This window comes from Triturus cristatus, chromosome 5_2 (assembly GCF_964204655.1).
Source record: "Triturus cristatus chromosome 5_2, aTriCri1.1, whole genome shotgun sequence".
In the NCBI taxonomy this organism is placed as follows: Eukaryota; Metazoa; Chordata; class Amphibia; order Caudata; family Salamandridae; genus Triturus; species Triturus cristatus.
The window spans coordinates 551,974,173-551,999,289 of record NC_140588.1 but is presented as its reverse complement, the minus strand read 5'-3'; the positions used below and the strand labels follow the sequence as shown (position 1 = coordinate 551,999,289).

The 25,117-nt window shown below is 33.5% G+C and overlaps 17 non-coding genes across 17 annotated transcripts; 8 read left to right on the top strand and 9 right to left on the bottom strand.

Moving 5' to 3' along the window:
- Positions 1–74: 74 nt before the first annotated feature.
- On the bottom strand, positions 75–146 carry TRNAQ-UUG (transfer RNA glutamine (anticodon UUG)). The gene has a single exon. It is a non-coding gene; the product is annotated as a tRNA-Gln (tRNA).
- A 2,445-nt stretch (positions 147–2,591) lies between these two features.
- TRNAQ-UUG (transfer RNA glutamine (anticodon UUG)) lies at positions 2,592–2,663 on the bottom strand. The gene has a single exon. It is a non-coding gene; the product is annotated as a tRNA-Gln (tRNA).
- A 1,548-nt stretch (positions 2,664–4,211) lies between these two features.
- Positions 4,212–4,283, top strand: TRNAQ-CUG (transfer RNA glutamine (anticodon CUG)). The gene has a single exon. It is a non-coding gene; the product is annotated as a tRNA-Gln (tRNA).
- An 824-nt stretch (positions 4,284–5,107) lies between these two features.
- Positions 5,108–5,179, bottom strand: TRNAQ-UUG (transfer RNA glutamine (anticodon UUG)). The gene has a single exon. It is a non-coding gene; the product is annotated as a tRNA-Gln (tRNA).
- A 1,548-nt stretch (positions 5,180–6,727) lies between these two features.
- TRNAQ-CUG (transfer RNA glutamine (anticodon CUG)) lies at positions 6,728–6,799 on the top strand. The gene has a single exon. It is a non-coding gene; the product is annotated as a tRNA-Gln (tRNA).
- An 825-nt stretch (positions 6,800–7,624) lies between these two features.
- Positions 7,625–7,696, bottom strand: TRNAQ-UUG (transfer RNA glutamine (anticodon UUG)). Its single transcript has one exon. It is a non-coding gene; the product is annotated as a tRNA-Gln (tRNA).
- Positions 7,697–9,244: 1,548 nt separating this feature from the next.
- Positions 9,245–9,316, top strand: TRNAQ-CUG (transfer RNA glutamine (anticodon CUG)). Its single transcript has one exon. It is a non-coding gene; the product is annotated as a tRNA-Gln (tRNA).
- An 825-nt stretch (positions 9,317–10,141) lies between these two features.
- Positions 10,142–10,213, bottom strand: TRNAQ-UUG (transfer RNA glutamine (anticodon UUG)). Its single transcript has one exon. It is a non-coding gene; the product is annotated as a tRNA-Gln (tRNA).
- A 2,445-nt stretch (positions 10,214–12,658) lies between these two features.
- On the bottom strand, positions 12,659–12,730 carry TRNAQ-UUG (transfer RNA glutamine (anticodon UUG)). Its single transcript has one exon. It is a non-coding gene; the product is annotated as a tRNA-Gln (tRNA).
- A 1,548-nt stretch (positions 12,731–14,278) lies between these two features.
- Positions 14,279–14,350, top strand: TRNAQ-CUG (transfer RNA glutamine (anticodon CUG)). The gene has a single exon. It is a non-coding gene; the product is annotated as a tRNA-Gln (tRNA).
- Positions 14,351–15,174: 824 nt separating this feature from the next.
- Positions 15,175–15,246, bottom strand: TRNAQ-UUG (transfer RNA glutamine (anticodon UUG)). The gene has a single exon. It is a non-coding gene; the product is annotated as a tRNA-Gln (tRNA).
- A 1,548-nt stretch (positions 15,247–16,794) lies between these two features.
- Positions 16,795–16,866, top strand: TRNAQ-CUG (transfer RNA glutamine (anticodon CUG)). Its single transcript has one exon. It is a non-coding gene; the product is annotated as a tRNA-Gln (tRNA).
- An 825-nt stretch (positions 16,867–17,691) lies between these two features.
- TRNAQ-UUG (transfer RNA glutamine (anticodon UUG)) lies at positions 17,692–17,763 on the bottom strand. The gene has a single exon. It is a non-coding gene; the product is annotated as a tRNA-Gln (tRNA).
- A 1,548-nt stretch (positions 17,764–19,311) lies between these two features.
- Positions 19,312–19,383, top strand: TRNAQ-CUG (transfer RNA glutamine (anticodon CUG)). The gene has a single exon. It is a non-coding gene; the product is annotated as a tRNA-Gln (tRNA).
- Positions 19,384–20,208: 825 nt separating this feature from the next.
- Positions 20,209–20,280, bottom strand: TRNAQ-UUG (transfer RNA glutamine (anticodon UUG)). The gene has a single exon. It is a non-coding gene; the product is annotated as a tRNA-Gln (tRNA).
- A 1,548-nt stretch (positions 20,281–21,828) lies between these two features.
- Positions 21,829–21,900, top strand: TRNAQ-CUG (transfer RNA glutamine (anticodon CUG)). Its single transcript has one exon. It is a non-coding gene; the product is annotated as a tRNA-Gln (tRNA).
- A 2,445-nt stretch (positions 21,901–24,345) lies between these two features.
- On the top strand, positions 24,346–24,417 carry TRNAQ-CUG (transfer RNA glutamine (anticodon CUG)). The gene has a single exon. It is a non-coding gene; the product is annotated as a tRNA-Gln (tRNA).
- The last annotated feature ends 700 nt before the right edge of the window (positions 24,418–25,117 follow it).

The window sequence follows — 25,117 nt, the reverse complement described above, 5'->3', positions numbered from 1 at the left end:
CACCCTACCGGTATTAGATATGTGATATTAATGAATACACTTGAAAGAAAATGATTTGGTCAAGAGTCATAAAATGGTCCCACCGAGATTTGAACTCGGATCATTGGATTCAAAGTCCAAAGTGCTAACCATTACACCATGGAACCTCCCATGTGAAAGGAGCATAAACTGCTGCAGGAATGTGGAAATGTCAAAGTTTTTAATATTCTACTGTCAAAGAGAAACTGTATTGGATTGCTTTCCTATTCTGGTAAACTTTTGCATATTGAACTATGTTGGGGAAGGATGTTGCCCAAAAGACTCAAATAACGTTATAACTCTGTTGAACAGTGGTTTTTATGTGAGATAATATTTTTCAATGAAAGATAAGTTGCCCCCTGAGGCAAATCTCTTCTGTCAAAATGGAAAGCTCACCCTGGTACGGGAGGGTGGATGGTGTCATGGTTAGCACTCTGGACTCTGAAAACAGGGATCTGAGTACAAATTTCAGTGGGACTTATCTGAACTTTACAATTTTCTTTTCCATTCAGTTCTTAGAAGTTTTATTTGGAACAACATCACATTTACTTATAAACATGTAAAAATCAACCTGTACATATGTATCTCTGTATATATAGCTATATGTCTCTGTATATTTATAGGAAAACATAAACATATAGATTATAAAAATAAATATAATTAGTGGAGGTGAAAATCATGAACAGTTGTTGCCTCTCAGCATTTGAAACATGAGTTTCTACTTCTTTCTCTTTTATATGTCCTGAAATTGAGATAGTCACTTTTTACTCAGTATTGATCCAACAATACAGTTTATGTATATAAAGCATATCATATGATTTGTGAACAATGTTCAAAAATTAGAATTTGATCAGTACCTGTGATGCCTCCGACCAAAAGCTTATATTTTATGATTGGAGATCAACTGTTGTAAATCAGCATGAAAAACATTTTCTTTTCACGATTTCCATACTAATATAAAACAACATTTTTACTAGCTGAATGAGATCATCATTTGGGTTCCTCTATGTTTGATTGAAGAAAACTTCTCATTCAAAATGTGCTATTTTCGCCTTATCAATAGCGGGAAAGCTTAAAAAAGTGATGCTGTGAATCACCCATCTGAAATGCGTTTGAGAAAATCAGAATATGATTTTATAATGGCTAACTACTTTGTGAAGAAATTTGATGTCAAAGTATTTTAAAGTTTGTATTGATGTAACTTGTTCAAGCTGATGGACATTTTGAAAGCATTCAATAATTGACTATTTCAACCTACTGGTGTTGGATTTGAGCTATCAATGAACAAAGATGAAGAAATGGAAAAGCTCAAGAGTAATAAAAAAAGTCCCTCCAAGGTTTCAAATCGGATCATTGGATGCAAAGTCCAAATTGCCAACCATTGCTCTATGGAGCCACCCATGCAGGAGACAGAGACATTGCTTCAGTAGTCTGGAAATGTAGACTGTTTTATTATGCTACAGGCAAAGATGAACAGTGTGATATAACTTTTATATTCAGATAAACATTTGAATATTTAACACTTTTATAGAGAATATAGCTGAAAAGAATCAAATCACATTAAAGCTCTATCCACTATGACCATTCAAATGAGATATCTTTTTATCAATATAAGAGAAGGCCATCACTGATGCGCTCTCTTTTGTCTCAATGGAAAAGTCACTCTTGTGTGAGAGGGTTCCATGGTGTAATGGTTAGCACTCTGGACTCTGAATCCAGCGATCCGAGTTCAAATCTTGGTGGGACCTACTACAATTATGAGATTCACTGTTTAACTCATTTTTTAGAATTTGGTCTAGAAAAAACATAATATCAATGTTTTATACTGATGCGTATGAACGCATAAGTATGTATAGATGCATACATAGCTTTATCCGTCTAGATAGCTGTTAGACAATATGAACATATCAATTATTCATTAACATAAATATTGAAGCTGAACCTAGAAACTGTTCTTTCACATCCACATTGTAAACATGAGTTTATTTTCCTTTCTCATCTATATGGCCAGTAATGAGATAGTTCATTTTTGCTGATTTCTTAGCTGACAACATGCTGGACTTACACAGTGCATTTCATTGTGAATGTCTTTAAAAGTGAATTTCAGATTCACACCTTTGACATGTCTTTCAAAAGATTCAACTTTTTTGGTTGTGGATTTACTGTTGAAAATCAGTGTGTAAAATCTTTGTACGTCTGAATTTCAAGATTATTATTCAAACTGCACATCTTCGGTCCCCGTAATACAAAGTTTGACTCCTCAAGTTTTGTTTTAATGAATGCTTTGCAATGAAAAAGTTCCTTGTTCGCCTTAACAATAACAGTAAGATTTTAAAAAGTAATGTCTTGCATCAGGCCCCTGTGATGAGTTTGAGAAACCAGAGTGAGTTTGTAAAATCTCTCATTATTTTGAGCCTTTTAGTTTCCAGGTATTGTAAAATTTCTATTATTTGCTCACATCTAATAAACTTTTAGAGTATAATCAATAAATTAATTGTTCACCCTACCGGTATTAGATATGTGATATTAATGAATACACTTGAAAGAAAATGATTTGGTCAAGAGTCATAAAACGGTCCCACCGAGATTTGAACTCGGATCATTGGATTCAAAGTCCAAAGTGCTAACCATTACACCATGGAACCTCCCATGTGAAAGGAGCATAAACTGCTGCAGGAATGTGGAAATGTCAAAGTTTTTAATATTCTACTGTCAAAGAGAAACTGTATTGGATTGCTTTCCTATTCTGGTAAACTTTTGCATATTGAACTATGTTGGGGAAGGATGTTGCCCAAAAGACTCAAATAACGTTATAACTCTGTTGAACAGTGGTTTTTATGTGAGATAATATTTTTCAATGAAAGATAAGTTGCCCCCTGAGGCAAATCTCTTCTGTCAAAATGGAAAGCTCACCCTGGTACGGGAGGGTGGATGGTGTCATGGTTAGCACTCTGGACTCTGAAAACAGGGATCTGAGTACAAATTTCAGTGGGACTTATCTGAACTTTACAATTTTCTTTTCCATTCAGTTCTTAGAAGTTTTATTTGGAACAACATCACATTTACTTATAAACATGTAAAAATCAACCTGTACATATGTATCTCTGTATATATAGCTATATGTCTCTGTATATTTATAGGAAAATATAAACATATAGATTATAAAAATAAATATAATTAGTGGAGGTGAAAATCATGAACAGTTGTTGCCTCTCAGCATTTGAAACATGAGTTTCTACTTCTTTCTCTTTTATATGTCCTGAAATTGAGATAGTCACTTTTTACTCAGTATTGATCCAACAATACAGTTTATGTATATAAAGCATATCATATGATTTGTGAACAATGTTCAAAAATTAGAATTTGATCAGTACCTGTGATGCCTCCGACCAAAAGCTTATATTTTACGATTGGAGATCAACTGTTGTAAATCAGCATGAAAAACATTTTCTTTTCACGATTTCCATACTAATATAAAACAACATTTTTACTAGCTGAATGAGATCATCATTTGGGTTCCTCTATGTTTGATTGAAGATAACTTCTCATTCAAAATGTGCTATTTTCGCCTTATCAATAGCGGGAAAGCTTAAAAAAGTGATGCTGTGAATCACCCATCTGAAATGCGTTTGAGAAAATCAGAATATGATTTTATAATGGCTAACTACTTTGTGAAGAAATTTGATGTCAAAGTATTTTAAAGTTTGTATTGATGCAACTTGTTCAAGCTGATGGACATTTTGAAAGCATTCAATAATTGACTATTTCAACCTACTGGTGTTGGATTTGAGCTATCAATGAACAAAGATGAAGAAATGGAAAAGCTCAAGAGTAATAAAAAAAGTCCCTCCAAGGTTTCAAATCGGATCATTGGATGCAAAGTCCAAATTGCCAACCATTGCTCTATGGAGCCACCCATGCAGGAGACAGAGACATTGCTTCAGTAGTCTGGAAATGTAGACTGTTTTATTATGCTACAGGCAAAGATGAACAGTGTGATATAACTTTTATATTCAGATAAACATTTGAATATTTAACACTTTTATAGAGAATATAGCTGAAAAGAATCAAATCACATTAAAGCTCTATCCACTATGACCATTCAAATGAGATATCTTTTTATCAATATAAGAGAAGGCCATCACTGATGCGCTCTCTTTTGTCTCAATGGAAAAGTCACTCTTGTGTGAGAGGGTTCCATGGTGTAATGGTTAGCACTCTGGACTCTGAATCCAGCGATCTGAGTTCAAATCTCGGTGGGACCTACTACAATTATGAGATTCACTGTTTAACTCATTTTTTAGAATTTGGTCTAGAAAAAACATAATATCAATGTTTTATACTGATGCGTATGAACGCATAAGTATGTATAGATGCATACATAGCTTTATCTGTCTAGATAGCTGTTAGACAATATGAACATATCAATTATTCATTAACATAAATATTGAAGCTGAACCTAGAAACTGTTCTTTCACATCCACATTGTAAACATGAGTTTATTTTCCTTTCTCATCTATATGGCCAGTAATGAGATAGTTCATTTTTGCTGATTTCTTAGCTGACAACATGCTGGACTTACACAGTGCATTTCATTGTGAATGTCTTTAAAAGTGAATTTCAGATTCACACCTTTGACATGTCTTTCAAAAGATTCAACTTTTTTGGTTGTGGATTTACTGTTGAAAATCAGTGTGTAAAATCTTTGTACGTCTGAATTTCAAGATTATTATTCAAACTGCACATCTTCGGTCCCCGTAATACAAAGTTTGACTCCTCAAGTTTTGTTTTAATGAATGCTTTGCAATGAAAAAGTTCCTTGTTCGCCTTAACAATAACAGTAAGATTTTAAAAAGTAATGTCTTGCATCAGGCCCCTGTGATGAGTTTGAGAAACCAGAGTGAGTTTGTAAAATCTCTCATTATTTTGAGCCTATAGTTTCCAGGTATTGTAAAATTTCTATTATTTGCTCACATCTAATAAACTTTTAGAGTATAATCAATAAATTAATTGTTTACCCTACCGGTATTAGATATGTGATATTAATGAATACACTTGAAAGAAAATGATTTGGTCAAGAGTCATAAAATGGTCCCACCGAGATTTGAACTCGGATCATTGGATTCAAAGTCCAAAGTGCTAACCATTACACCATGGAACCTCCCATGTGAAAGGAGCATAAACTGCTGCAGGAATGTGGAAATGTCAAAGTTTTTAATATTCTACTGTCAAAGAGAAACTGTATTGGATTGCTTTCCTATTCTGGTAAACTTTTGCATATTGAACTATGTTGGGGAAGGATGTTGCCCAAAAGACTCAAATAACGTTATAACTCTGTTGAACAGTGGTTTTTATGTGAGATAATATTTTTCAATGAAAGATAAGTTGCCCCCTGAGGCAAATCTCTTCTGTCAAAATGGAAAGCTCACCCTGGTACGGGAGGGTGGATGGTGTCATGGTTAGCACTCTGGACTCTGAAAACAGGGATCTGAGTACAAATTTCAGTGGGACTTATCTGAACTTTACAATTTTCTTTTCCATTCAGTTCTTAGAAGTTTTATTTGGAACAACATCACATTTACTTATAAACATGTAAAAATCAACCTGTACATATGTATCTCTGTATATATAGCTATATGTCTCTGTATATTTATAGGAACATATAAACATATAGATTATAAAAATAAATATAATTAGTGGAGGTGAAAATCATGAACAGTTGTTGCCTCTCAGCATTTGAAACATGAGTTTCTACTTCTTTCTCTTTTATATGTCCTGAAATTGAGATAGTCACTTTTTACTCAGTATTGATCCAACAATACAGTTTATGTATATAAAGCATATCATATGATTTGTGAACAATGTTCAAAAATTAGAATTTGATCAGTACCTGTGATGCCTCCGACCAAAAGCTTATATTTTACGATTGGAGATCAACTGTTGTAAATCAGCATGAAAAACATTTTCTTTTCACGATTTCCATACTAATATAAAACAACATTTTTACTAGCTGAATGAGATCATCATTTGGGTTCCTCTATGTTTGATTGAAGAAAACTTCTCATTCAAAATGTGCTATTTTCGCCTTATCAATAGCGGGAAAGCTTAAAAAAGTGATGCTGTGAATCACCCATCTGAAATGCGTTTGAGAAAATCAGAATATGATTTTATAATGGCTAACTACTTTGTGAAGAAATTTGATGTCAAAGTATTTTAAAGTTTGTATTGATGTAACTTGTTCAAGCTGATGGACATTTTGAAAGCATTCAATAATTGACTCTTTCAACCTACTGGTGTTGGATTTGAGCTATCAATGAACAAAGATGAAGAAATGGAAAAGCTCAAGAGTAATAAAAAAAGTCCCTCCAAGGTTTCAAATCGGATCATTGGATGCAAAGTCCAAATTGCCAACCATTGCTCTATGGAGCCACCCATGCAGGAGACAGAGACATTGCTTCAGTAGTCTGGAAATGTAGACTGTTTTATTATGCTACAGGCAAAGATGAACATTGTGATATAACTTTTATATTCAGATAAACATTTGAATATTTAACACTTTTATAGAGAATATAGCTGAAAAGAATCAAATCACATTAAAGCTCTATCCACTATGACCATTCAAATGAGATATCTTTTTATCAATATAAGAGAAGGCCATCACTGATGCGCTCTCTTTTGTCTCAATGGAAAAGTCACTCTTGTGTGTGAGGGTTCCATGGTGTAATGGTTAGCACTCTGGACTCTGAATCCAGCGATCCGAGTTCAAATCTCGGTGGGACCTACTACAATTATGAGATTCACTGTTTAACTCATTTTTTAGAATTTGGTCTAGAAAAAACATAATATCAATGTTTTATACTGATGCGTATGAACGCATAAGTATGTATAGATGCATACATAGCTTTATCCGTCTAGATAGCTGTTAGACAATATGAACATATCAATTATTCATTAACATAAATATTGAAGCTGAACCTAGAAACTGTTCTTTCACATCCACATTGTAAACATGAGTTTATTTTCCTTTCTCATCTATATGGCCAGTAATGAGATAGTTCATTTTTGCTGATTTCTTAGCTGACAACATGCTGGACTTACACAGTGCATTTCATTGTGAATGTCTTTAAAAGTGAATTTCAGATTCACACCTTTGACATGTCTTTCAAAAGATTCAACTTTTTTGGTTGTGGATTTACTGTTGAAAATCAGTGTGTAAAATCTTTGTAAGTCTGAATTTCAAGATTATTATTCAAACTGCACATCTTCGGTCCCCGTAATACAAAGTTTGACTCCTCAAGTTTTGTTTTAATGAATGCTTTGCAATGAAAAAGTTCCTTGTTCGCCTTAACAATAACAGTAAGATTTTAAAAAGTAATGTCTTGCATCAGGCCCCTGTGATGAGTTTGAGAAACCAGAGTGAGTTTGTAAAATCTCTCATTATTTTGAGCCATTTAGTTTCCAGGTATGGTAAAATTTCTATTATTTGCTCACATCTAATAAACTTTTAGAGTATAATCAATAAATTAATTGTTCACCCTACCGGTATTAGATATGTGATATTAATGAATACACTTGAAAGAAAATGATTTGGTCAAGAGTCATAAAATGGTCCCACCGAGATTTGAACTCGGATCATTGGATTCAAAGTCCAAAGTGCTAACCATTACACCATGGAACCTCCCATGTGAAAGGAGCATAAACTGCTGCAGGAATGTGGAAATGTCAAAGTTTTTAATATTCTACTGTCAAAGAGAAACTGTATTGGATTGCTTTCCTATTCTGGTAAACTTTTGCATATTGAACTATGTTGGGGAAGGATGTTGCCCAAAAGACTCAAATAACGTTATAACTCTGTTGAACAGTGGTTTTTATGTGAGATAATATTTTTCAATGAAAGATAAGTTGCCCCCTGAGGCAAATCTCTTCTGTCAAAATGGAAAGCTCACCCTGGTACGGGAGGGTGGATGGTGTCATGGTTATCACTCTGGACTCTGAAAACAGGGATCTGAGTACAAATTTCAGTGGGACTTATCTGAACTTTACAATTTTCTTTTCCATTCAGTTCTTAGAAGTTTTATTTGGAACAACATCACATTTACTTATAAACATGTAAAAATCAACCTGTACATATGTATCTCTGTATATATAGCTATACGTCTCTGTATATTTATAGGAAAACATAAACATATAGATTATAAAAATAAATATAATTAGTGGAGGTGAAAATCATGAACAGTTGTTGCCTCTCAGCATTTGAAACATGAGTTTCTACTTCTTTCTCTTTTATATGTCCTGAAATTGAGATAGTCACTTTTTACTCAGTATTGATCCAACAATACAGTTTATGTATATAAAGCATATCATATGATTTGTGAACAATGTTCAAAAATTAGAATTTGATCAGTACCTGTGATGCCTCCGACCAAAAGCTTATATTTTACGATTGGAGATCAACTGTTGTAAATCAGCATGAAAAACATTTTCTTTTCACGATTTCCATACTAATATAAAACAACATTTTTACTAGCTGAATGAGATCATCATTTGGGTTCCTCTATGTTTGATTGAAGAAAACTTCTCATTCAAAATGTGCTATTTTCGCCTTATCAATAGCGGGAAAGCTTAAAAAAGTGATGCTGTGAATCACCCATCTGAAATGCGTTTGAGAAAATCAGAATATGATTTTATAATGGCTAACTACTTTGTGAAGAAATTTGATGTCAAAGTATTTTAAAGTTTGTATTGATGCAACTTGTTCAAGCTGATGGACATTTTGAAAGCATTCAATAATTGACTATTTCAACCTACTGGTGTTGGATTTGAGCTATCAATGAACAAAGATGAAGAAATGGAAAAGCTCAAGAGTAATAAAAAAAGTCCCTCCAAGGTTTCAAATCGGATCATTGGATGCAAAGTCCAAATTGCCAACCATTGCTCTATGGAGCCACCCATGCAGGAGACAGAGACATTGCTTCAGTAGTCTGGAAATGTAGACTGTTTTATTATGCTACAGGCAAAGATGAACAGTGTGATATAACTTTTATATTCAGATAAACATTTGAATATTTAACACTTTTATAGAGAATATAGCTGAAAAGAATCAAATCACATTAAAGCTCTATCCACTATGACCATTCAAATGAGATATCTTTTTATCAATATAAGAGAAGGCCATCACTGATGCGCTCTCTTTTGTCTCAATGGAAAAGTCACTCTTGTGCGAGAGGGTTCCATGGTGTAATGGTTAGCACTCTGGACTCTGAATCCAGCGATCTGAGTTCAAATCTCGGTGGGACCTACTACAATTATGAGATTCACTGTTTAACTCATTTTTTAGAATTTGGTCTAGAAAAAACATAATATCAATGTTTTATACTGATGCGTATGAACGCATAAGTATGTATAGATGCATACATAGCTTTATCCGTCTAGATAGCTGTTAGACAATATGAACATATCAATTATTCATTAACATAAATATTGAAGCTGAACCTAGAAACTGTTCTTTCACATCCACATTGTAAACATGAGTTTATTTTCCTTTCTCATCTATATGGCCAGTAATGAGATAGTTCATTTTTGCTGATTTCTTAGCTGACAACATGCTGGACTTACACAGTGCATTTCATTGTGAATGTCTTTAAAAGTGAATTTCAGATTCACACCTTTGACATGTCTTTCAGAAGATTCAACTTTTTTGGTTGTGGATTTACTGTTGAAAATCAGTGTGTAAAATCTTTGTACGTCTGAATTTCAAGATTATTATTCAGACTGCACATCTTCGGTCCCCGTAATACAAAGTTTGACTCCTCAAGTTTTGTTTTAATGAATGCTTTGCAATGAAAAATTTCCTTGTTCGCCTTAACAATAACAGTAAGATTTTAAAAAGTAATGTCTTGCATCAGGCCCCTGTGATGAGTTTGAGAAACCAGAGTGAGTTTGTAAAATCTCTCATTATTTTGAGCCATTTAGTTTCCAGGTATTGTAAAATTTCTATTATTTGCTCACATCTAATAAACTTTTAGAGTATAATCAATAAATTAATTGTTCACCCTACCGGTATTAGATATGTGATATTAATGAATACACTTGAAAGAAAATGATTTGGTCAAGAGTCATAAAATGGTCCCACCGAGATTTGAACTCGGATCATTGGATTCAAAGTCCAAAGTGCTAACCATTACACCATGGAACCTCCCATGTGAAAGGAGCATAAACTGCTGCAGGAATGTGGAAATGTCAAAGTTTTTAATATTCTACTGTCAAAGAGAAACTGTATTGGATTGCTTTCCTATTCTGGTAAACTTTTGCATATTGAACTATGTTGGGGAAGGATGTTGCCCAAAAGACTCAAATAACGTTATAACTCTGTTGAACAGTGGTTTTTATGTGAGATAATATTTTTCAATGAAAGATAAGTTGCCCCCTGAGGCAAATCTCTTCTGTCAAAATGGAAAGCTCACCCTGGTACGGGAGGGTGGATGGTGTCATGGTTAGCACTCTGGACTCTGAAAACAGGGATCTGAGTACAAATTTCAGTGGGACTTATCTGAACTTTACAATTTTCTTTTCCATTCAGTTCTTAGAAGTTTTATTTGGAACAACATCACATTTACTTATAAACATGTAAAAATCAACCTGTACATATGTATCTCTGTATATATAGCTATATGTCTCTGTATATTTATAGGAAAACATAAACATATAGATTATAAAAATAAATATAATTAGTGGAGGTGAAAATCATGAACAGTTGTTGCCTCTCAGCATTTGAAACATGAGTTTCTACTTCTTTCTCTTTTATATGTCCTGAAATTGAGATAGTCACTTTTTACTCAGTATTGATCCAACAATACAGTTTATGTATATAAAGCATATCATATGATTTGTGAACAATGTTCAAAAATTAGAATTTGATCAGTACCTGTGATGCCTCCGACCAAAAGCTTATATTTTATGATTGGAGATCAACTGTTGTAAATCAGCATGAAAAACATTTTCTTTTCACGATTTCCATACTAATATAAAACAACATTTTTACTAGCTGAATGAGATCATCATTTGGGTTCCTCTATGTTTGATTGAAGAAAACTTCTCATTCAAAATGTGCTATTTTCGCCTTATCAATAGCGGGAAAGCTTAAAAAAGTGATGCTGTGAATCACCCATCTGAAATGCGTTTGAGAAAATCAGAATATGATTTTATAATGGCTAACTACTTTGTGAAGAAATTTGATGTCAAAGTATTTTAAAGTTTGTATTGATGTAACTTGTTCAAGCTGATGGACATTTTGAAAGCATTCAATAATTGACTATTTCAACCTACTGGTGTTGGATTTGAGCTATCAATGAACAAAGATGAAGAAATGGAAAAGCTCAAGAGTAATAAAAAAAGTCCCTCCAAGGTTTCAAATCGGATCATTGGATGCAAAGTCCAAATTGCCAACCATTGCTCTATGGAGCCACCCATGCAGGAGACAGAGACATTGCTTCAGTAGTCTGGAAATGTAGACTGTTTTATTATGCTACAGGCAAAGATGAACAGTGTGATATAACTTTTATATTCAGATAAACATTTGAATATTTAACACTTTTATAGAGAATATAGCTGAAAAGAATCAAATCACATTAAAGCTCTATCCACTATGACCATTCAAATGAGATATCTTTTTATCAATATAAGAGAAGGCCATCACTGATGCGCTCTCTTTTGTCTCAATGGAAAAGTCACTCTTGTGTGAGAGGGTTCCATGGTGTAATGGTTAGCACTCTGGACTCTGAATCCAGCGATCCGAGTTCAAATCTTGGTGGGACCTACTACAATTATGAGATTCACTGTTTAACTCATTTTTTAGAATTTGGTCTAGAAAAAACATAATATCAATGTTTTATACTGATGCGTATGAACGCATAAGTATGTATAGATGCATACATAGCTTTATCCGTCTAGATAGCTGTTAGACAATATGAACATATCAATTATTCATTAACATAAATATTGAAGCTGAACCTAGAAACTGTTCTTTCACATCCACATTGTAAACATGAGTTTATTTTCCTTTCTCATCTATATGGCCAGTAATGAGATAGTTCATTTTTGCTGATTTCTTAGCTGACAACATGCTGGACTTACACAGTGCATTTCATTGTGAATGTCTTTAAAAGTGAATTTCAGATTCACACCTTTGACATGTCTTTCAAAAGATTCAACTTTTTTGGTTGTGGATTTACTGTTGAAAATCAGTGTGTAAAATCTTTGTACGTCTGAATTTCAAGATTATTATTCAAACTGCACATCTTCGGTCCCCGTAATACAAAGTTTGACTCCTCAAGTTTTGTTTTAATGAATGCTTTGCAATGAAAAAGTTCCTTGTTCGCCTTAACAATAACAGTAAGATTTTAAAAAGTAATGTCTTGCATCAGGCCCCTGTGATGAGTTTGAGAAACCAGAGTGAGTTTGTAAAATCTCTCATTATTTTGAGCCTTTTAGTTTCCAGGTATTGTAAAATTTCTATTATTTGCTCACATCTAATAAACTTTTAGAGTATAATCAATAAATTAATTGTTCACCCTACCGGTATTAGATATGTGATATTAATGAATACACTTGAAAGAAAATGATTTGGTCAAGAGTCATAAAACGGTCCCACCGAGATTTGAACTCGGATCATTGGATTCAAAGTCCAAAGTGCTAACCATTACACCATGGAACCTCCCATGTGAAAGGAGCATAAACTGCTGCAGGAATGTGGAAATGTCAAAGTTTTTAATATTCTACTGTCAAAGAGAAACTGTATTGGATTGCTTTCCTATTCTGGTAAACTTTTGCATATTGAACTATGTTGGGGAAGGATGTTGCCCAAAAGACTCAAATAACGTTATAACTCTGTTGAACAGTGGTTTTTATGTGAGATAATATTTTTCAATGAAAGATAAGTTGCCCCCTGAGGCAAATCTCTTCTGTCAAAATGGAAAGCTCACCCTGGTACGGGAGGGTGGATGGTGTCATGGTTAGCACTCTGGACTCTGAAAACAGGGATCTGAGTACAAATTTCAGTGGGACTTATCTGAACTTTACAATTTTCTTTTCCATTCAGTTCTTAGAAGTTTTATTTGGAACAACATCACATTTACTTATAAACATGTAAAAATCAACCTGTACATATGTATCTCTGTATATATAGCTATATGTCTCTGTATATTTATAGGAAAATATAAACATATAGATTATAAAAATAAATATAATTAGTGGAGGTGAAAATCATGAACAGTTGTTGCCTCTCAGCATTTGAAACATGAGTTTCTACTTCTTTCTCTTTTATATGTCCTGAAATTGAGATAGTCACTTTTTACTCAGTATTGATCCAACAATACAGTTTATGTATATAAAGCATATCATATGATTTGTGAACAATGTTCAAAAATTAGAATTTGATCAGTACCTGTGATGCCTCCGACCAAAAGCTTATATTTTACGATTGGAGATCAACTGTTGTAAATCAGCATGAAAAACATTTTCTTTTCACGATTTCCATACTAATATAAAACAACATTTTTACTAGCTGAATGAGATCATCATTTGGGTTCCTCTATGTTTGATTGAAGATAACTTCTCATTCAAAATGTGCTATTTTCGCCTTATCAATAGCGGGAAAGCTTAAAAAAGTGATGCTGTGAATCACCCATCTGAAATGCGTTTGAGAAAATCAGAATATGATTTTATAATGGCTAACTACTTTGTGAAGAAATTTGATGTCAAAGTATTTTAAAGTTTGTATTGATGCAACTTGTTCAAGCTGATGGACATTTTGAAAGCATTCAATAATTGACTATTTCAACCTACTGGTGTTGGATTTGAGCTATCAATGAACAAAGATGAAGAAATGGAAAAGCTCAAGAGTAATAAAAAAAGTCCCTCCAAGGTTTCAAATCGGATCATTGGATGCAAAGTCCAAATTGCCAACCATTGCTCTATGGAGCCACCCATGCAGGAGACAGAGACATTGCTTCAGTAGTCTGGAAATGTAGACTGTTTTATTATGCTACAGGCAAAGATGAACAGTGTGATATAACTTTTATATTCAGATAAACATTTGAATATTTAACACTTTTATAGAGAATATAGCTGAAAAGAATCAAATCACATTAAAGCTCTATCCACTATGACCATTCAAATGAGATATCTTTTTATCAATATAAGAGAAGGCCATCACTGATGCGCTCTCTTTTGTCTCAATGGAAAAGTCACTCTTGTGTGAGAGGGTTCCATGGTGTAATGGTTAGCACTCTGGACTCTGAATCCAGCGATCTGAGTTCAAATCTCGGTGGGACCTACTACAATTATGAGATTCACTGTTTAACTCATTTTTTAGAATTTGGTCTAGAAAAAACATAATATCAATGTTTTATACTGATGCGTATGAACGCATAAGTATGTATAGATGCATACATAGCTTTATCTGTCTAGATAGCTGTTAGACAATATGAACATATCAATTATTCATTAACATAAATATTGAAGCTGAACCTAGAAACTGTTCTTTCACATCCACATTGTAAACATGAGTTTATTTTCCTTTCTCATCTATATGGCCAGTAATGAGATAGTTCATTTTTGCTGATTTCTTAGCTGACAACATGCTGGACTTACACAGTGCATTTCATTGTGAATGTCTTTAAAAGTGAATTTCAGATTCACACCTTTGACATGTCTTTCAAAAGATTCAACTTTTTTGGTTGTGGATTTACTGTTGAAAATCAGTGTGTAAAATCTTTGTACGTCTGAATTTCAAGATTATTATTCAAACTGCACATCTTCGGTCCCCGTAATACAAAGTTTGACTCCTCAAGTTTTGTTTTAATGAATGCTTTGCAATGAAAAAGTTCCTTGTTCGCCTTAACAATAACAGTAAGATTTTAAAAAGTAATGTCTTGCATCAGGCCCCTGTGATGAGTTTGAGAAACCAGAGTGAGTTTGTAAAATCTCTCATTATTTTGAGCCTATAGTTTCCAGGTATTGTAAAATTTCTATTATTTGCTCACATCTAATAAACTTTTAGAGTATAATCAATAAATTAATTGTTTACCCTACCGGTATTAGATATGTGATATTAATGAATACACTTGAAAGAAAATGATTTGGTCAAGAGTCATAAAATGGTCCCACCGAGATTTGAACTCGGATCATTGGATTCAAAGTCCAAAGTGCTAACCATTACACCATGGAACCTCCCATGTGAAAGGAGCATAAACTGCTGCAGGAATGTGGAAATGTCAAAGTTTTTAATATTCTACTGTCAAAGAGAAACTGTATTGGATTGCTTTCCTATTCTGGTAAACTTTTGCATATTGAACTATGTTGGGGAAGGATGTTGCCCAAAAGACTCAAATAACGTTATAACTCTGTTGAACAGTGGTTTTTATGTGAGATAATATTTTTCAATGAAAGATAAGTTGCCCCCTGAGGCAAATCTCTTCTGTCAAAATGGAAAGCTCACCCTGGTACGGGAGGGTGGATGGTGTCATGGTTAGCACTCTGGACTCTGAAAACAGGGATCTGAGTACAAATTTCAGTGGGACTTATCTGAACTTTACAATTTTCTTTTCCATTCAGTTCTTAGAAGTTTTATTTGGAACAACATCACATTTACTTATAAACATGTAAAAATCAACCTGTACATATGTATCTCTGTATATATAGCTATATGTCTCTGTATATTTATAGGAACATATAAACATATAGATTATAAAAATAAATATAATTAGTGGAGGTGAAAATCATGAACAGTTGTTGCCTCTCAGCATTTGAAACATGAGTTTCTACTTCTTTCTCTTTTATATGTCCTGAAATTGAGATAGTCACTTTTTACTCAGTATTGATCCAACAATACAGTTTATGTATATAAAGCATATCATATGATTTGTGAACAATGTTCAAAAATTAGAATTTGATCAGTACCTGTGATGCCTCCGACCAAAAGCTTATATTTTACGATTGGAGATCAACTGTTGTAAATCAGCATGAAAAACATTTTCTTTTCACGATTTCCATACTAATATAAAACAACATTTTTACTAGCTGAATGAGATCATCATTTGGGTTCCTCTATGTTTGATTGAAGAAAACTTCTCATTCAAAATGTGCTATTTTCGCCTTATCAATAGCGGGAAAGCGTAAAAAAGTGATGCTGTGAATCACCCATCTGAAATGCGTTTGAGAAAATCAGAATATGATTTTATAATGGCTAACTACTTTGTGAAGAAATTTGATGTCAAAGTATTTTAAAGTTTGTATTGATGTAACTTGTTCAAGCTGATGGACATTTTGAAAGCATTCAATAATTGACTCTTTCAACCTACTGGTGTTGGATTTGAGCTATCAATGAACAAAGATGAAGAAATGGAAAAGCTCAAGAGTAATAAAAAAAGTCCCTCCAAGGTTTCAAATCGGATCATTGGATGCAAAGTCCAAATTGCCAACCATTGCTCTATGGAGCCACCCATGCAGGAGACAGAGACATTGCTTCAGTAGTCTGGAAATGTAGACTGTTTTATTATGCTACAGGCAAAGATGAACATTGTGATATAACTTTTATATTCAGATAAACATTTGAATATTTAACACTTTTATAGAGAATATAGCTGAAAAGAATCAAATCACATTAAAGCTCTATCCACTATGACCATTCAAATGAGATATCTTTTTATCAATATAAGAGAAGGCCATCACTGATGCGCTCTCTTTTGTCTCAATGGAAAAGTCACTCTTGTGTGTGAGGGTTCCATGGTGTAATGGTTAGCACTCTGGACTCTGAATCCAGCGATCCGAGTTCAAATCTCGGTGGGACCTACTACAATTATGAGATTCACTGTTTAACTCATTTTTTAGAATTTGGTCTAGAAAAAACATAATATCAATGTTTTATACTGATGCGTATGAACGCATAAGTATGTATAGATGCATACATAGCTTTATCCGTCTAGATAGCTGTTAGACAATATGAACATATCAATTATTCATTAACATAAATATTGAAGCTGAACCTAGAAACTGTTCTTTCACATCCACATTGTAAACATGAGTTTATTTTCCTTTCTCATCTATATGGCCAGTAATGAGATAGTTCATTTTTGCTGATTTCTTAGCTGACAACATGCTGGACTTACACAGTGCATTTCATTGTGAATGTCTTTAAAAGTGAATTTCAGATTCACACCTTTGACATGTCTTTCAAAAGATTCAACTTTTTTGGTTGTGGATTTACTGTTGAAAATCAGTGTGTAAAATCTTTGTAAGTCTGAATTTCAAGATTATTATTCAAACTGCACATCTTCGGTCCCCGTAATACAAAGTTTGACTCCTCAAGTTTTGTTTTAATGAATGCTTTGCAATGAAAAAGTTCCTTGTTCGCCTTAACAATAACAGTAAGATTTTAAAAAGTAATGTCTTGCATCAGGCCCCTGTGATGAGTTTGAGAAACCAGAGTGAGTTTGTAAAATCTCTCATTATTTTGAGCCATTTAGTTTCCAGGTATGGTAAAATTTCTATTATTTGCTCACATCTAATAAACTTTTAGAGTATAATCAATAAATTAATTGTTCACCCTACCGGTATTAGATATGTGATATTAATGAATACACTTGAAAGAAAATGATTTGGTCAAGAGTCATAAAATGGTCCCACCGAGATTTGAACTCGGATCATTGGATTCAAAGTCCAAAGTGCTAACCATTACACCATGGAACCTCCCATGTGAAAGGAGCATAAACTGCTGCAGGAATGTGGAAATGTCAAAGTTTTTAATATTCTACTGTCAAAGAGAAACTGTATTGGATTGCTTTCCTATTCTGGTAAACTTTTGCATATTGAACTATGTTGGGGAAGGATGTTGCCCAAAAGACTCAAATAACGTTATAACTCTGTTGAACAGTGGTTTTTATGTGAGATAATATTTTTCAATGAAAGATAAGTTGCCCCCTGAGGCAAATCTCTTCTGTCAAAATGGAAAGCTCACCCTGGTACGGGAGGGTGGATGGTGTCATGGTTAGCACTCTGGACTCTGAAAACAGGGATCTGAGTACAAATTTCAGTGGGACTTATCTGAACTTTACAATTTTCTTTTCCATTCAGTTCTTAGAAGTTTTATTTGGAACAACATCACATTTACTTATAAACATGTAAAAATCAACCTGTACATATGTATCTCTGTATATATAGCTATACGTCTCTGTATATTTATAGGAAAACATAAACATATAGATTATAAAAATAAATATAATTAGTGGAGGTGAAAATCATGAACAGTTGTTGCCTCTCAGCATTTGAAACATGAGTTTCTACTTCTTTCTCTTTTATATGTCCTGAAATTGAGATAGTCACTTTTTACTCAGTATTGATCCAACAATACAGTTTATGTATATAAAGCATATCATATGATTTGTGAACAATGTTCAAAAATTAGAATTTGATCAGTACCTGTGATGCCTCCGACCAAAAGCTTATATTTTACGATTGGAGATCAACTGTTGTAAATCAGCATGAAAAACATTTTCTTTTCACAATTTCCATACTAATATAAAACAACATTTTTACTAGCTGAATGAGATCATCATTTGGGTTCCTCTATGTTTGATTGAAGATAACTTCTCATTCAAAATGTGCTATTTTCGCCTTATCAATAGCGGGAAAGCTTAAAAAAGTGATGCTGTGAATCACCCATCTGAAATGCGTTTGAGAAAATCAGAATATGATTTTATAATGGCTAACTACTTTGTGAAGAAATTTGATGTCAAAGTATTTTAAAGTTTGTATTGATGCAACTTGTTCAAGCTGATGGACATTTTGAAAGCATTCAATAATTGACTATTTCAACCTACTGGTGTTGGATTTGAGCTATCAATGAACAAAGATGAAGAAATGGAAAAGCTCAAGAGTAATAAAAAAAGTCCCTCCAAGGTTTCAAATCGGATCATTGGATGCAAAGTCCAAATTGCCAACCATTGCTCTATGGAGCCACCCATGCAGGAGACAGAGACATTGCTTCAGTAGTCTGGAAATGTAGACTGTTTTATTATGCTACAGGCAAAGATGAACAGTGTGATATAACTTTTATATTCAGATAAACATTTGAATATTTAACACTTTTATAGAGAATATAGCTGAAAAGAATCAAATCACATTAAAGCTCTATCCACTATGACCATTCAAATGAGATATCTTTTTATCAATATAAGAGAAGGCCATCACTGATGCGCTCTCTTTTGTCTCAATGGAAAAGTCACTCTTGTGTGAGAGGGTTCCATGGTGTAATGGTTAGCACTCTGGACTCTGAATCCAGCGATCCGAGTTCAAATCTCGGTGGAACCTACTACAATTATGAGATTCACTGTTTAACTCATTTTTTAGAATTTGGTCTAGAAAAAACATAATATCAATGTTTTATACTGATGCGTATGAACGCATAAGTATGTATAGATGCATACATAGCTTTATCCGTCTAGATAGCTGTTAGACAATATGAACATATCAATTATTCATTAACATAAATATTGAAGCTGAACCTAGAAACTGTTCTTTCACATCCACATTGTAAACATGAGTTTATTTTCCTTTCTCATCTATATGGCCAGTAATGAGATAGTTCATTTTTGCTGATTTCTTAGCTGACAACATGCTGGACTTACACAGTGCATTTCATTGTGAATGTCTTTAAAAGTGAATTTCAGATTCACACCTTTGACATGTCTTTCAAAAGATTCAACTTTTTTGGTTGTGGATTTACTGTTGAAAATCAGTGTGTAAAATCTTTGTACGTCTGAATTTCAAGATTATTATTCAAACTGCACATCTTCGGTCCCCGTAATACAAAGTTTGACTCCTCAAGTTTTGTTTTAATGAATGCTTTGCAATGAAAAAGTTCCTTGTTCGCCTTAACAATAACAGTAAGATTTTAAAAAGTAATGTCTTGCATCAGGCCCCTGTGATGAGTTTGAGAAACCAGAGTGAGTTTGTAAAATCTCTCATTATTTTGAGCCTTTTAGTTTCCAGGTATTGTAAAATTTCTATTATTTGCTCACATCTAATAAACTTTTAGAGTATAATCAATAAGTTAATTGTTCACCCTACCGGTATTAGATATGTGATATTAATGAATACACTTGAAAGAAAATGATTTGGTCAAGAGTCATAAAACGGTCCCACCGAGATTTGAACTCGGATCATTGGATTCAAAGTCCAAAGTGCTAACCATTACACCATGGAACCTCCCATGTGAAAGGAGCATAAACTGCTGCAGGAATGTGGAAATGTCAAAGTTTTTAATATTCTACTGTCAAAGAGAAACTGTATTGGATTGCTTTCCTATTCTGGTAAACTTTTGCATATTGAACTATGTTGGGGAAGGATGTTGCCCAAAAGACTCAAATAACGTTATAACTCTGTTGAACAGTGGTTTTTATGTGAGATAATATTTTTCAATGAAAGATAAGTTGCCCCCTGAGGCAAATCTCTTCTGTCAAAATGGAAAGCTCACCCTGGTACGGGAGGGTGGATGGTGTCATGGTTAGCACTCTGGACTCTGAAAACAGGGATCTGAGTACAAATTTCAGTGGGACTTATCTGAACTTTACAATTTTCTTTTCCATTCAGTTCTTAGAAGTTTTATTTGGAACAACATCACATTTACTTATAAACATGTAAAAATCAACCTGTACATATGTATCTCTGTATATATAGCTATATGTCTCTGTATATTTATAGGAAAATATAAACATATAGATTATAAAAATAAATATAATTAGTGGAGGTGAAAATCATGAACAGTTGTTGCCTCTCAGCATTTGAAACATGAGTTTCTACTTCTTTCTCTTTTATATGTCCTGAAATTGAGATAGTCACTTTTTACTCAGTATTGATCCAACAATACAGTTTATGTATATAAAGCATATCATATGATTTGTGAACAATGTTCAAAAATTAGAATTTGATCAGTACCTGTGATGCCTCCGACCAAAAGCTTATATTTTACGATTGGAGATCAACTGTTGTAAATCAGCATGAAAAACATTTTCTTTTCACGATTTCCATACTAATATAAAACAACATTTTTACTAGCTGAATGAGATCATCATTTGGGTTCCTCTATGTTTGATTGAAGAAAACTTCTCATTCAAAATGTGCTATTTTCACCTTATCAATAGCGGGAAAGCTTAAAAAAGTGATGCTGTGAATCACCCATCTGAAATGCGTTTGAGAAAATCAGAATATGATTTTATAATGGCTAACTACTTTGTGAAGAAATTTGATGTCAAAGTATTTTAAAGTTTGTATTGATGCAACTTGTTCAAGCTGATGGACATTTTGAAAGCATTCAATAATTGACTATTTCAACCTACTGGTGTTGGATTTGAGCTATCAATGAACAAAGATGAAGAAATGGAAAAGCTCAAGAGTAATAAAAAAAGTCCCTCCAAGGTTTCAAATCGGATCATTGGATGCAAAGTCCAAATTGCCAACCATTGCTCTATGGAGCCACCCATGCAGGAGACAGAGACATTGCTTCAGTAGTCTGGAAATGTAGACTGTTTTATTATGCTACAGGCAAAGATGAACAGTGTGATATAACTTTTATATTCAGATAAACATTTGAATATTTAACACTTTTATAGAGAATATAGCTGAAAAGAATCAAATCACATTAAAGCTCTATCCACTATGACCATTCAAATGAGATATCTTTTTATCAATATAAGAGAAGGCCATCACTGATGCGCTCTCTTTTGTCTCAATGGAAAAGTCACTCTTGTGCGAGAGGGTTCCATGGTGTAATGGTTAGCACTCTGGACTCTGAATCCAGCGATCTGAGTTCAAATCTCGGTGGGACCTACTACAATTATGAGATTCACTGTTTAACTCATTTTTTAGAATTTGGTCTAGAAAAAACATAATATCAATGTTTTATACTGATGCGTATGAACGCATAAGTATGTATAGATGCATACATAGCTTTATCCGTCTAGATAGCTGTTAGACAATATGAACATATCAATTATTCATTAACATAAATATTGAAGCTGAACCTAGAAACTGTTCTTTCACATCCACATTGTAAACATGAGTTTATTTTCCTTTCTCATCTATATGGCCAGTAATGAGATAGTTCATTTTTGCTGATTTCTTAGCTGACAACATGCTGGACTTACACAGTGCATTTCATTGTGAATGTCTTTAAAAGTGAATTTCAGATTCACACCTTTGACATGTCTTTCAAAAGATTCAACTTTTTTGGTTGTGGATTTACTGTTGAAAATCAGTGTGTAAAATCTTTGTACGTCTGAATTTCAAGATTATTATTCAGACTGCACATCTTCGGTCCCCGTAATACAAAGTTTGACTCCTCAAGTTTTGTTTTAATGAATGCTTTGCAATGAAAAATTTCCTTGTTCGCCTTAACAATAACAGTAAGATTTTAAAAAGTAATGTCTTGCATCAGGCCCCTGTGATGAGTTTGAGAAACCAGAGTGAGTTTGTAAAATCTCTCATTATTTTGAGCCATTTAGTTTCCAGGTATTGTAGAATTTCTATTATTTGCTCACATCTAATAAACTTTTAGAGTATAATCAATAAATTAATTGTTCACCCTACCGGTATTAGATATGTGATATTAATGAATACACTTGAAAGAAAATGATTTGGTCAAGAGTCATAAAACGGTCCCACCAAGATTTGAACTCGGATCATTGGATTCAAAGTCCAAAGTGCTAACCATTACACCATGGAACCTCCCATGTGAAAGGAGCATAAACTGCTGCAGGAATGTGGAAATGTCAAAGTTTTTAATATTCTACTGTCAAAGAGAAACTGTATTGGATTGCTTTCCTATTCTGGTAAACTTTTGCATATTGAACTATGTTGGGGAAGGATGTTGCCCAAAAGACTCAAATAACGTTATAACTCTGTTGAACAGTGGTTTTTATGTGAGATAATATTTTTCAATGAAAGATAAGTTGCCCCCTGAGGCAAATCTCTTCTGTCAAAATGGAAAGCTCACCCTGGTACGGGAGGGTGGATGGTGTCATGGTTAGCACTCTGGACTCTGAAAACAGGGATCTGAGTACAAATTTCAGTGGGACTTATCTGAACTTTACAATTTTCTTTTCCATTCAGTTCTTAGAAGTTTTATTTGGAACAACATCACATTTACTTATAAACATGTAAAAATCAACCTGTACATATGTATCTCTGTATATATAGCTATATGTCTCTGTATATTTATAGGAAAATATAAACATATAGATTATAAAAATAAATATAATTAGTGGAGGTGAAAATCATGAACAGTTGTTGCCTCTCAGCATTTGAAACATGAGTTTCTACTTCTTTCTCTTTTATATGTCCTGAAATTGAGATAGTCACTTTTTACTCAGTATTGATCCAACAATACAGTTTATGTATATAAAGCATATCATATGATTTGTGAACAATGTTCAAAAATTAGAATTTGATCAGTACCTGTGATGCCTCCGACCAAAAGCTTATATTTTACGATTGGAGATCAACTGTTGTAAATCAGCATGAAAAACATTTTCTTTTCACGATTTCCATACTAATATAAAACAACATTTTTACTAGCTGAATGAGATCATCATTTGGGTTCCTCTATGTTTGATTGAAGATAACTTCTCATTCAAAATGTGCTATTTTCGCCTTATCAATAGCGGGAAAGCTTAAAAAAGTGATGCTGTGAATCACCCATCTGAAATGCGTTTGAGAAAATCAGAATATGATTTTATAATGGCTAACTACTTTGTGAAGAAATTTGATGTCAAAGTATTTTAAAGTTTGTATTGATGCAACTTGTTCAAGCTGATGGACATTTTGAAAGCATTCAATAATTGACTATTTCAACCTACTGGTGTTGGATTTGAGCTATCAATGAACAAAGATGAAGAAATGGAAAAGCTCAAGAGTAATAAAAAAAGTCCCTCCAAGGTTTCAAATCGGATCATTGGATGCAAAGTCCAAATTGCCAACCATTGCTCTATGGAGCCACCCATGCAGGAGACAGAGACATTGCTTCAGTAGTCTGGAAATGTAGACTGTTTTATTATGCTACAGGCAAAGATGAACAGTGTGATATAACTTTTATATTCAGATAAACATTTGAATATTTAACACTTTTATAGAGAATATAGCTGAAAAGAATCAAATCACATTAAAGCTCTATCCACTATGACCATTCAAATGAGATATCTTTTTATCAATATAAGAGAAGGCCATCACTGATGCGCTCTCTTTTGTCTCAATGGAAAAGTCACTCTTGTGTGAGAGGGTTCCATGGTGTAATGGTTAGCACTCTGGACTCTGAATCCAGCGATCCGAGTTCAAATCTCGGTGGAACCTACTACAATTATGAGATTCACTGTTTAACTCATTTTTTAGAATTTGGTCTAGAAAAAACATAATATCAATGTTTTATACTGATGCGTATGAACGCATAAGTATGTATAGATGCATACATAGCTTTATCCGTCTAGATAGCTGTTAGACAATATGAACATATCAATTATTCATTAACATAAATATTGAAGCTGAACCTAGAAACTGTTCTTTCACATCCACATTGTAAACATGAGTTTATTTTCCTTTCTCATCTATATGGCCAGTAATGAGATAGTTCATTTTTGCTGATTTCTTAGCTGACAACATGCTGGACTTACACAGTGCATTTCATTGTGAATGTCTTTAAAAGTGAATTTCAGATTCACACCTTTGACATGTCTTTCAAAAGATTCAACTTTTTTGGTTGTGGATTTACTGTTGAAAATCAGTGTGTAAAATCTTTGTACGTCTGAATTTCAAGATTATTATTCAAACTGCACATCTTCGGTCCCCGTAATACAAAGTTTGACTCCTCAAGTTTTGTTTTAATGAATGCTTTGCAATGAAAAAGTTCCTTGTTCGCCTTAACAATAACAGTAAGATTTTAAAAAGTAATGTCTTGCATCAGGCCCCTGTGATGAGTTTGAGAAACCAGAGTGAGTTTGTAAAATCTCTCATTATTTTGAGCCTTTTAGTTTCCAGGTATTGTAAAATTTCTAAT